This window comes from Silene latifolia, chromosome Y (assembly GCF_048544455.1).
Source record: "Silene latifolia isolate original U9 population chromosome Y, ASM4854445v1, whole genome shotgun sequence".
In the NCBI taxonomy this organism is placed as follows: domain Eukaryota; kingdom Viridiplantae; phylum Streptophyta; class Magnoliopsida; order Caryophyllales; family Caryophyllaceae; genus Silene; species Silene latifolia.
In genome coordinates this window covers 28,094,919-28,107,576 of record NC_133538.1, presented here as the reverse complement: position 1 = coordinate 28,107,576, position 12,658 = coordinate 28,094,919, and the positions used below count along the sequence as shown (strand labels likewise).

General features: G+C 39.9%; 1 long non-coding RNA gene across 2 annotated transcripts; it reads right to left on the bottom strand.

Annotated features, from left to right (window-relative positions):
- Positions 1 to 4,620: 4,620 nt before the first annotated feature.
- LOC141627472 (uncharacterized) lies at positions 4,621 to 7,606 on the bottom strand. Of its 2 annotated transcripts, XR_012537029.1 has the most exons (4): positions 7,538 to 7,606; positions 7,371 to 7,438; positions 6,250 to 6,336; positions 4,621 to 4,814 (listed from the first exon to the last, which is right to left on the bottom strand). It is a non-coding gene; the product is annotated as an uncharacterized LOC141627472 (long non-coding RNA). The 2 variants fall into 2 exon arrangements; XR_012537030.1 differs by lacking the exon at positions 6,250 to 6,336.
- Positions 7,607 to 12,658: the final 5,052 nt, after the last annotated feature.

Sequence of the window (12,658 nt, the reverse complement as noted above, 5' to 3'; positions counted from 1 at the left end):
AACCGTAAATTTCTTCGAAAATAGCCTTAGGAATGCCCATTGGCGATGAAATTTGGTATTTGGGATCCTTGGATGATGGGTAAACTTTCTACCATCTCGAAATTTTGGTTTGCGACAACTTTTTGAGGACACCTTTCTAGGGCATAATCGCCGTTATGGCGGAATGCTGCCGAATTTTCGACTTGAACCTGGAACTAGGCTTTGACTTCGACTTGACTTGACCCAATTTATCACATGAGTGATTGGGTTGACGGGAATATGGCCAAAGATGGAATGGAAAGGGCAGTTTTCAGGGCTCTGAAGGCTCGAAAACTCCTTAACAAAGGCTTGTCGTCATGTGACGCGGCCTGAATTTACTTTAACGTTGCAGGTGATGAGGCTTATACTTCTGGGAGGACTCCCATGGAGATAGACGTCAGTACTGTTGAGGAGGCTTTAGAGCAGGCCTTCACCGCTGCGGTGAAGGCTGCTGAGACGAGGCTCACGAGGAGGAGGCTGTCGAGGAGGAGGAGATCCCGAGACGGGCCAACGTCAGGCGAGGAGGTCGTCAGGTGAGAGGAGCTCTGCGTGCGTGGCCGAGACTGCGAGAGTAGGCACCTCGTGTGGGCTGCAGAGGGTCACCCGTCCTACGGAGACGGTGAAGAGCCCGGTAAATAGGAATTCACTACTCACTACCCGTCCTCTTTCATTCTTTTAGTTCAAATTTCTTTCAAATTTCAGCCAAAACTAAAGATAGCTTTGTTTCAAATCATTATAGGAGGCCGGAACATCGGTCGTTCTCGGGTTACACGACAGCGATGGAGCACTACGAGCGGCTGTCGGCGGAGGAGAGGGCCATGATCGAGCGTGGAGCGTTTGGTCCTCTGGTTCAGATCTGGAGGGATATCGTGAAGAGGAAGTTGCGGGCTAACCTTAGCCTGGTCCGCGCTTTCTTGGACCGATTCTGGGATACGTCTTCCACGTTTCACCCGCCTTTCGTGAGGTGGGAGTTACTACGGAGGATTATGGCATGATTTACGGGTCCGCCGTGTGGGACCGAGGAGATGGTGTGGTCGGAGCGCTATGAGGGCGGATTCGGCCGAGGCGAGGAGATTGATCGGCCGGAACTTGTCGCCGAAGGTGTTTGATGCGGGTTTGGTACCCGCACCTACGTCCGAGACTACTTTGCGGGGAAGACCCTGCGCCGGTGACGATCGATGGGAGGGAGATCGCTCCTCCTCCTTGTACACCGAGCAGAGGGCTCGTCGTGGCTTTGGTGGTTCCCTGTCTTCGATTTACCTCGGAGACAAGGGCGAGAGGCTATCGACGAAGCTTCTTCCCTTTCTTTCGACCGAGTTCCCTAGACGCCGGGACCGGGTCATCGCTTTGGTTTTTCGGTCCTCATCCGCTTCATGAGGGCCATGGTTCGTCCGGAGTTGATGGAGAAGGGGCTTCTCCGGCGCCGTCGGACCGGACTACTCGTTGGAGGTATGAACCTTCCTTTAGACCAAGGTAAATTCCTTTCTTTATTAAATCGCGAAAGATCGTAATTGATTATTCATTCTCTGTGCGTGGGTGTACTCTTACTTCCCGAGTCTCGCGCCCAAGAGGACGGAGCCGCTGGAGAAGGCCTATCCCGTGGTGAGGGATTGGGTGATGTGCCGGACGAAGAGCAAGCGCTCTTCGCACAATGTCTACCGGCGGGACGTGAACGCCCTTCAGCTGAGCAGCGTGAGTATCCCACTCGTATTCATTTATATTTCTTATCCTTTGCCTTCACTTGATCATAGGAATGATCTTTGCCTTATCTTGTCGCAGTGGGTGCCCAAACCTTGGGCGGAGTACGCTGTAGCGCCTCCTTTTGTCGCTGAGGTCCTTCGACCTAGGAGCCCGAGCCGCTGTTGTGGACGTCGATGGGTCTGTGTGGTATCCGGGCGAGCGTTTGGCTCGTCGGTGCTCTCGGGACGCGTTGACGGTTCCCGTCGATCCTCCGAGGACGATGTTCGGGAGCCCACCGAGGCCGAGAGGGAGGCGGACCCGGGGCGGTGCCGGTGGCGACGACCTTCTTCTCCTCGGCGAGGACTACTCGGCGTTCCTTTACGGGAGGTTGGCGATCGCCGAGTGGTGAGTATCTTTTACTTTTCCTTGATTTGATTTTGAGAATTACGATGAAAGATCGTCGATTAATGAGAATTATTTGTCCTTGCAGGAGGTCGAGGCGGCGGGCATCGAGCCCCCAGAGTACCCCGAGACCCTCGAGTACACTGACGCGACTGGGAGGACGACGATCTCCGAGCTGCGTGACTTTGACGTAGCTGTGACGGATGCTGGCCTAGACGATGGCGGCAAAGATCGATTCGGAGGGTGAGCCTCCAGCTTATATACCTTTCGTGTAAGAACACATTTGATTGAACTTGTTCAATTTACTGAGAATTTCTTTTGATAATGCAGGTCGCGCCATCCTGGTTCGTGGCACTATGGAGGGTGGCCAACCGGCTACGAGCTACCGCCATCGAGGCACTCGTCGGTGGTCGAGGTCGTCAGGTATGAACCTCATTTGATTTCTTTTGATTTTTTGATTTTCAGTTTTGTTTGAATTGATTGACATGAGCCAATTTACTTCTGTTTATAGGCTGGCCGTGAGTCGGAGCGAGAGTTGACCCAGTCTCGGGAGGAGACAGCTCGCTTGTTGAGGGAGCTCGAGTTTCGGGATGCCGAGATTGCTGCTCTTACGGCGAGGGTTGCTGAGTTGGAGGGTGCCCAGCAGTAGTTTTGTGTAGTTTTGTACATTTGGACATCTGATTTTGAACATTTTGGACTTTGTTTTTGGGCGCAAGCCCCCAGTTTGCTTGGACTTTGGACTTTGTTCGGGGCGCAAGCCCCCAGTTTGCTTGTACATTTGTATATACGATGGCCCGAGTGCCTTTGCTGCTGGGTTGTGTTGCTTGTATCTGCAGGTTAGTTCTTGAACAGGTTTGGTAGATAACGGTTTACGCCGTCATGCTGCCGAAATTTACATAGAAATCACGTAAAACATACATTTTATACATATGGCCTTTGACCAGCGCAAAATGAGACTCGAAAGAGCATGAAAAATGCAAAAATTTTGTCGGAAATGACCGGACGGTAGGGAGGGTTACCCCCTAAAAAAAAAAGAAAAAAGAGAAATCTGTAAGTGTAGAAATGAAATGTTGAAATGAAAACAAAAGGAAATTGTTTCCCAAAAAGAAAATGAAATTTACTTCCTAAAAAAATAAAAAAATGAAATTCATTTCCTAAGAATAAAAAGTTTGAGTGTCATGAAATGGCGAAGGTGTCGATGTTGCCTCGAAATGCGTGCCCGCGAAAATAGGAAACTTGAAACATGGTAAACTGCTCGTATTTACCAAAATAAAATCCCGTAAGAATAGGAATTTATTCGTTATAGAATTAGGAAAGATCCAAACGCGGAAATCTTAGAAGTGAGCTTGGGGAAGAGGCGCAGCATGAGCTGCGTCCCTTTGAAGAGGCGCAGCAGGCGCTGCGCCTGTTCCCAAGTTGGTCCGTTCTGGCGGATTTTTGGAAACAACAATTAGTATAAATAGAAGCGTCGACGAGGCGTTAATTCACACAATTCTTCCGTCTCTTCCTCGTCTATTCACATAAAACTCTCGAAATAAATCTTCAAGAGAAAATTGTCATCATGAATACTTTGGAGATCCGTCTGAAGGAATGGACCAACGAGTTTTCGAATGAGGAGAAGCACGACATGGGTGCTTATAACCTTGGGTCTTTGTTGAGTTTGAAACTCATTAAGATTGTAAAACCGTTCTTGGATGCTTGCCTTGACCATTGGGACCCGAATTATCATGTTTTCGCGTTCCCAGGAGGTGACATTTGCCCATTTCCTGAAGAAATAGCTGCTATTGGTGGATGGGATCCTGAACATTTACCTGTCATTCCTTCCACTTCACAAGGGTATAAGAGCAAATTCAGAGACTTGCTTGGACTGACCAGACTTGAGGTGGATCGCCTAGTTACCCCGAAAGGTGTGAGAATGTTGGATTTTGTAGACCGATTCATTAACAGGGCTGACCCTACTGTTTCCCATGTTGCCAGGAGGAGGGCATTTGGCTTTTGTTTGCTGCACGTGTATGTCTTCCAAGGACACGTTGATGAAGATTTGAGAGGTGATCCCCGTCTTTTGGGTCTTATTGAGCAAATGGAGCGCGCAGAACCCAGCTTGTTTATGCTTAGGGAGATCATCTTGGGTTTGGATAATAGGAAATCCAACCGCGATCCGCCGTTCTTGGGGAGTCCCGTCATTTTGCGTAAGTAAGAGACATCATTCCTTTTTTTTTTTTTCGTTTTTTTTTTTTTTTTCGTTTTTTTTTGTTTTTTTGTTGTTTGGTGTCTAATACCTGCTTTTGGTAGGTTTGGCTTATGGAACGGCTCCGACTGCTCGAGCCCCCAGTTCATGCACTTTCCTATCTGTGACACCCTCACTTATCGCGGAAAAGTAAACACGTAATTCTACAGAAAAACTGACAGGATATGTTTGTAATAGGTTCAATTGGGTAAAAACCTGTAATTTTTAAAACCTGAACCTGTTATAAAGATATCCAGAAGGAAAGGTGTCAAACATGCAAGGTCCAAAATAAATCTCAAGAATGAAACATCGCTAAAGTCGCGAAAAGAAAGTTATACAAACCAAATATGAGAAAGGGAGACATATGTCCCTAAAATGTATGTGACATAAAAAGGGTTTAAGGGTCACAATGAAATAAAACCAGTCTAGGTTCCAAGGTTACTTTGCTCGCTAGCTCGTCCATGTACCCCATATATGCATCACCTACCTGTCATTCGCATTTTATACAAATACGAAAGCCACAGTCAGTGGGGAGTAACTCCGAGTTCTCCCAGCCACGAAATGTCATAATTAATATAACATGTAAACATAAGAATATGAATATGAATAACACATAGCCTTAGCATATAAATGCTAGACAATCGTGCTTATCATGAAAACAACAATATAACAACACATAGTCCTAGCATGTGAATACTAGACCGACTCAAGCTACACTATCATGTGAGTCAAATAACACACGGGAATCCAAACTCTATCAATCATAGCCGGCTTGCATCTCACCTTCTATGATTCATAGAATCACCATACAAGAAAGGGCAATATATCAAAGACGGGCATAAGTTCTTAGTACGGTCAATAGTCACTTTGTAACTCGAGTCTATACCACGAAGTAGGGAAGGTAATCGAACCGGTATCTTGGCTCAGCGGTTACTATTAAGAAAACATGGCCAAGAGACAACACAACCCTAGCCTAAAATCTGCGCAGACCTAGACATGCGGATACACACCACCGCACCCAAGACCCATAACTTTTTTTAAAACAAAGTTAAGTGAGTACCCTAAGGACACCACCGAAGGGTTGGCTAGTACTTAAGCTGACCCCATACTATCAAAATAAGTATCTGAGGTCATGCCCCAACTTGGATATAAATCCACTAGTCAGGAACACAAAGGCTATCAAGCAGTGAACATATACTCGTCAGAGACTATAAAGACCTATCTATGATGAAGGCCGACATACTCACCTAGGACCTAGTCCCAGCTAGTCCCAGCTTGAATACTTTAGCCCACACCACCCACGACTCACCACACAAGTCAATTAAGACACCCACTTAACCATAAGAGGGCAAAAAGTCCCACTTACCAACATGAATTCTAACATTCTATCATGTAAAAGGCTATATAATTGTCTATTCAAAGATACAAATCCAAAAGTTGTCCTCAATAAGAATTCAATACCAATTTCCAATTCTAACAATATTAACCATATTAAAGGTTTCGGTGAATCTAGGGCCGTTTCTACAATATAAGAAGCTACTTAAATCAATTAACTACACATGTGAAATAAAAATATAATAAATGGCCTAAAACAAGAAAAAGGCCGATTATCTAATTCATTCAAAGTTTCATCCAACCGAATTTTTACCCGCAACCCTGACTCGCGACAGTACGGGTTAAATTGCGGTACGACCAATCACACAATTGATCGACATCGAATCGGTCAAAGGGACCAAGGCTCAGTTTTCGGCATAATCATCCAACATTACAATTATCGCTATATTATTCTCATGCTATTTCTAATTTCTATCATGTGAAAAACGAAAGTAACACATTATCAATCCCTAAACACTTAACAAACAACAAGCACAACATTAACTACTAATGTGACATTTATTCGTCGAGTAACTCGGAATAGTTACCTTAAACTAGCAAAGAGACAAGCAATAAACTTGAGAAAGCTTCTAAAACCCAAAATTACTCTTCATCTTCAACCACATATGAGTCACCTAAAATAATTATGTGAAAGGACGATATTAACGAATTATCATTATATAAAATATGAGTCGGAAATATAATTATTTCAAATGAACTAAACTAGGCGCCTAAAGAAATCCATAACCACGACTCAAGGACCGTTTGGGCAGCCCTATTTCCGCCTTTAACACCACCTATGGCTAAGGTCGCACTCACCAAGCCACTTTAGGCTAGGCAAATGCCCACGCCGATCCCAAACAGCCACCATTATAACCCAAAATCAGCTGTGACCAACCAGTCCATAAGACGGGTTTATAACTTCAAACACAACTCAGCCCATTGAAAAGAAAACATGTAAACAGCTGGGGAAAGATCAATCGTATACGAAGGGATAGCTGTTTAAGCCAAATTCAATAATACAAAGCGATATCTTTCCGAGCGATAGCAGTAATTTAGTAATTTCTAATATTAAATGCGACATGGAGTAATTTGTTCACTATTCTCAAACCTGGAAGAGTTGGGAGCGTGAGACGTCGACACTTAAATAATTGTTAATACTTATCAAACCCATCAAAACAGAGACCAGTTCAGTCCCTTTAACGGCTCCAAAGCCGAGTTCAAAAAATCGAATTTCCCACCCGTAAAATCGTGTTATACCGATCACTCTTACGCCCCAAAAAAATCCCGAAAGGCACCATTTTATCAAGCAAAAATTGACTCAAAACAGTCCACTTTCCGTCTTAAAACAGTCCCGAAACTTACACCCAAATACTCTTAGCTGGGTTCCGATATGAAGCTTGGAAAACAACCCACCAAACGCAAGATAATCAACAGCTATTTTGAATATGTACTCCCACATTCATGTGACTATATATGACACTAAATAATCTTATCACCAAATATCACTTTCTGTCAACTTGGGCACTCCATTAAACGAAACTAAGTCCCCTGTCTCGCCATAAAATCGTTTAGGAGAAGAACATATAAAAGCTAGTATTATAAATAAAAAATAAACATATAACCCCGAATAATAATAAAAATACTAGGATCGGTAAAATCATGTTACCTTAAACGCCCCTTATTTTTCGAATAAATGGTCCACAAGGCACGAGCCTCACCCCGGGTCTTCGAATCCTTCATAAAAGGGCAAGAAAACGGAATAAAGAAGCTAAAAGACGACACTTTTATAAGACGGCGAAAGACGAAACCACTACAAAAAGGAGACTTTCTTACCTTAAAAGGAGGAGGAAGGAAAGGGGAAGAGAATGGTACAAAAATTACGGAATTTGGTTGAGAAATGGGTAGGGATCCGAGGTTTGAAGTGACGAAAATGGTGGATGTTGATGTCGTTTTTGGTTGATGAAACAATTGCTATTGTTTTGTTGTTGCTGGTGATTCACGAAAAGGAAGGGAAAAGAAGGAGGGTAGGGTCGGGGTACAACAACAACAATAAAATAATAATAATAATAATAATGAGACACCAGCTAGCTTGCTAGCTATTAATTATACGTACGTTACTTCATCGTTAAGTAATTTCGTTCGTTTTTAAAACCGTCTCGAGTTAATAAAAATCGGTTTTTAGTAAAAGTTTCAGTAATAAAACGGAATTAATAATAAATAAATTTAATGAGTGAAAATAAAATAAACTCAGCTAGTTAACGGAAATAATACGATATCAGCTTGAATCGGAATTATTAGCGATTTTTACTAAATTAGCGGAGTTTAACGAAATTTGATTACTTAGCAAAATAACTCAAAATAGCTAATTGGATGACTTTCCTAAATCCATTTTGAATCCACTAAGGGACGACTTTCATAAAGGACTCGTAAAAGGAACGGAAATTATTAAATAAATAAACCCGAACTAACTCCAATAAACTCGAACTAACTTTAAATAAACTTATTAATGATTATTAAAATTAACGTATCGAATTATGATTAAATTAATTAATTAGCTAAGCATATATATATATAAATCGTTAAATGATGTAATTAAATTCAAAATAGCAATTAAAAGAATTTTATCCAACTTAATAAAATACGGGGTGTTACAATTACACGGTTTAAACTATTTTTAAACATTTCAAAACTATCAAAATAAATACTTTTCTTCAAAATATAATAAAATTATATTTCTTTGAATTATTTTTACTTTGAATACATTATTGTCAAATTTTACTTGATTAATTAATTATTTTCGAAATAAGGGCGTATCGGGGGGAAAATGACAATTCGTTTGAACGTTGGGTAAACGAATTTGGAAGTGGGTCGTATGAATACTCAATTTTATTGTAATCTCGTATTTAAAGACTTTGGTCTTGACGGAATTTGCGTTTGACTTACGGATTTAATTATTATTGAAACAAGTCAAACCCGACTCGTAAAAATCCCGACTAACAATCCCGCACTTCCTTTTCTCCTTTCCTTCTCCCTTACACGGCTGACCAGCCCTTCCTTTCTTTCTTTTTTCTGGTTTGTTCATATCATCATCATCAACAAAACACCAAAACACCATTTATATAATTTCAAGCTTAAAATCGCCATAAATTCTTCGTTACTAGTCCGTTTTTCGCATAATTTACCTTTCCAGAATCCCCTCGACGCGATCTACAACTTGGTACAATTTAATTTCAGTTTTCATTAAGTTATTTTAAGACCAAATTTCGGATTTTTCGGTATATATGTTTAATTATTGTGTTTTAATTGTTTATTTAGGTGAAGGATTGGAAGACGAGTTCGGGGACTCGTATATTGTAGAGGATAGCGGCTAGTGTCGTTAGGGTTTGGGTTTTCAAGGTGTTAATTGCTCTTTTTCTAGCTTAAGGTAACATATTTCGAGTTACTCGACGAAAGATCGTCACATGTTTTTGATTTTTGTATGTTTGGTGATTTTTGTTGGTGTAGTAATTTTCACATGTTTAGGATGGTTGCATGCATGTCAATTGTTAGATTAAATTATGCCTTTTGTTAGTTTAAATTAACAAAGTTGAATTGGGAACGATTAATTAATGTTCAGACGGTCTTATAATGTATAAAAATGAAAAAAAAAGAGGAGAAATGGTGGCAAATGGTCCGGAAAGCAGCCGGGCAGCCCACGGCAGCTTCCCGGCCGGTCTTGGGATTGGCCCGGGTTGGTCCGTGCTTGTTTTGCGGTTTTTCGTACAATCTTGGTCTTTTCGGGTTAATTAATATTAGAATAGAATAAGTAACAAAAAGGGTAGTAATTTGATTTGAAGCATACTAGTAACAAAAATTATGTTAATGAGAAAAATTGTGCTTATATTAAAAATTATCACATGTTAGAATAGTTTACAAAATGAATTTTATAGCGATAATTGTAATGTTTTGTTGATTGTGCCGAAAACTAAGCCTTAGTCCCTTTGACTGATTCGATGTCAGTTAATTGAGTGATTGGTCAGCCGCAATTTGACCGTGCACTGCCGCAGGTGGGGTTGCGGGTAAAAATTCGGTTGAATGATTTAGATAATCGGCCTTTTTCTTGTTTTAGGCCATTTATCAAGCTTTAGTTCACATGTATAGCTTATTGAATTTAATAGTGTCTTGTATTGTAGAAATGGCCCTAGTTTCCCCTGAAGCCTTTAATATGGTTACTATTGTTAGAATTAGAAATTAGTATTGAATACTTATTGAGGATTCTGTTGGGATTGTATGCTGTAATTAGACATTATAAGCCTTTCACATGATAGAATGCTAGAATTTATATTGATAAGTAGGACTTTTTGCCCTCTTAAGGTTAAGTGGATGTCTTACTTGACTTGTGTGGTGAGTTATGTGTGGTGTGGGCTAAAATATTCAAGCTGGGACTAGCTGGGACTAGGTCCTAGGTGAGTATTTCGGCCTCCATCATAGATAGGTCTTTATAGTCTTTGACGAGTATATGTTCACTGCTTGATAGCCTTTGTGTTCCTGACTAGTGGATGTTTATCCAAGTTGGGGCATGACCTCAGGTACTTATTTTGATAGTATGGGGTCAGCTTAAGTACTAGCCAACCCTTTGGTGGTGTCCTTAGGGTACTCACTTCACTTTGTTTTAAAAAAAGTTGTGAGTCTTGGGTGCGGTGGTGTGTATCCGCATGTCTAGGTCTGCGCAGATTTTAGGCTAGGGTTGTGTTGTCTCTTGGCCATGTTTTCTTAATAGTAACCGCTGAGCCAAGATACCGGTTCGATTACCTTCCCTACCTCGTGGTATAGACTCGAGTTACAAAGTGACTATTGACCGTACTAAGAACTTATGCCTGTCTTTGATATATTGCCCTTTCTTGTATGGTGATTTTATGAGTTGTAATAGGTGAGATGTAAGCGATTCTGATTGATAAAGTTTGGATTACTATTTGTTATCTGATTCACATGATAGTTTAGTTTGGTCAGTTTAGGGGTCATTTGTTAGAATACATGAAAAGTAAATGGTTTATCAAATTGTTTACATGTTACATTACATGTTACATTAATTTTGACGATTCGTGGCTGGGAGGACTCGAAGTTACTCCCCACTGAATTGTGGCTTTCGTGTTTGTATAAAATGCGATTGACAGGTTGTTGATTCTTTGTTGGGGGTCACAGACAGCTAGTGAGCAAGGAACCTTGGACCTAGTTTTGGCTAGTCTATTAGTAAACCTTTCTATTTTTGGTTTGTATCCTTATATTTCCGCGTCTTATGTTATGTATGTAAATTAGTTTATCAGTTGTTGCAGGGTTTTTGACACTCTTCTTGAGTTGGAATTGGTTGTGAATGGTTTAGTTAGAAAATTTTTGAAATTGCAGGTTTTTGGACTAGTTGAACCATTTACAAACATATCCTACCAGTTTTTCTGTAGAATTTACGTTTTTTTTAGGCTAGAATTAAGGGTGTCACAGTTGGTATCAGAGCCGGCTATGGTTGATAGAGTTTGGATTCCTGGATGTTATGTGATTCACATGATAGTGCAGTATGAGTCGGTCTAGTATTCGCATGCTAGGACTATGTGTTGTTATATTGTTGTTCACATGATAAGCACGATTGTCTAGCATCTATATGCTAAGGCTATGTGTTATTCATATTCATATTCTTGTAACACCCGCAAAATTCTCATTTTGACATTTATAATTTATTTAACCGATCAATTACCTTATTTTATATTTTTAAATTATTTAATTTAATTAATTCATTTTAAACATGAATTTTATGAAAAGAATATTTTAAAACGTGATTATTGTTACTCTAATATTGCGATAAATTTTGTAATTTGGGCCAAAGTAGGCCAAGACTCTGAGCTGGGCCAGATTGACCGAACGAGTTTGGTCAAGCTAGGTTTAAACCAGTCAGCCTCGATTTGACCGATGACCCGTCGCGGGACTCGGGTCGAGGGTTTGTCTTTGAGGTGAGATTGGATGTTTTATGTTGTGCCTTGATATTTCAAACCCTCGACCCGAGTCCCGCGACGGGTCATCGGTCAAATCGAGGCTGACTGGTTTAAACCTAGCTTGACCAAACTCGTTCGGTCAATCTGGCCCAGCTCAGAGTCTTGGCCTACTTTGGCCCAAATTACAAAATTTATCGCAATATTAGAGTAACAATAATCACGTTTTAAAATATTCTTTTCATAAAATTCATGTTTAAAATGAATTAATTAAATTAAATAATTTAAAAATATAAAATAAGGTAATTGATCGGTTAAATAAATTATAAATGTCAAAATGAGAATTTTGCGGGTGTTACAAGAATATGAATATGAATAACACATAGCCTTAGCATATAGATGCTAGACAATCGTGCTTATCATGTGAACAACAATATAACAACACATAGTCCTAGCATGCGAATACTAGACCGACTCATACTGCACTATCATGTGAATCACATAACATCCAGGAATCCAAACTCTATCAACCATAGCCGGCTTGCATCTCAACAAATTCTATAATTTTAAACTAAAAAAAAATTTATAATAAACTACACCATAATCATACTTGTAATAATTATTATTTAACATAAAGCATTAAAATATTAATGAATTCAATAACACTAATACAATGTATAAAATATAATCAATATTTCATAAAAATAGTATAATAGAAAACATTTATAATACACAATTACATATCTATATATAATTATTAATAATATATTAAATTAAAGTAAAAATGAATACATTATATATAATACATAAAATCATAAACTACAATTGAATACTATATAATAAAATGTAATAATTAACCAATAATTTAATAGTAAACATCTAATTAATTTTATCATCATCATTATAATTTTTTTATTTTTTTTATTTTTTTTAAATGTTTTTTTTTATAATCGTAAATTAATTTTTTTTTATAATCTTTAGGCGCCTAGTTTAGTTC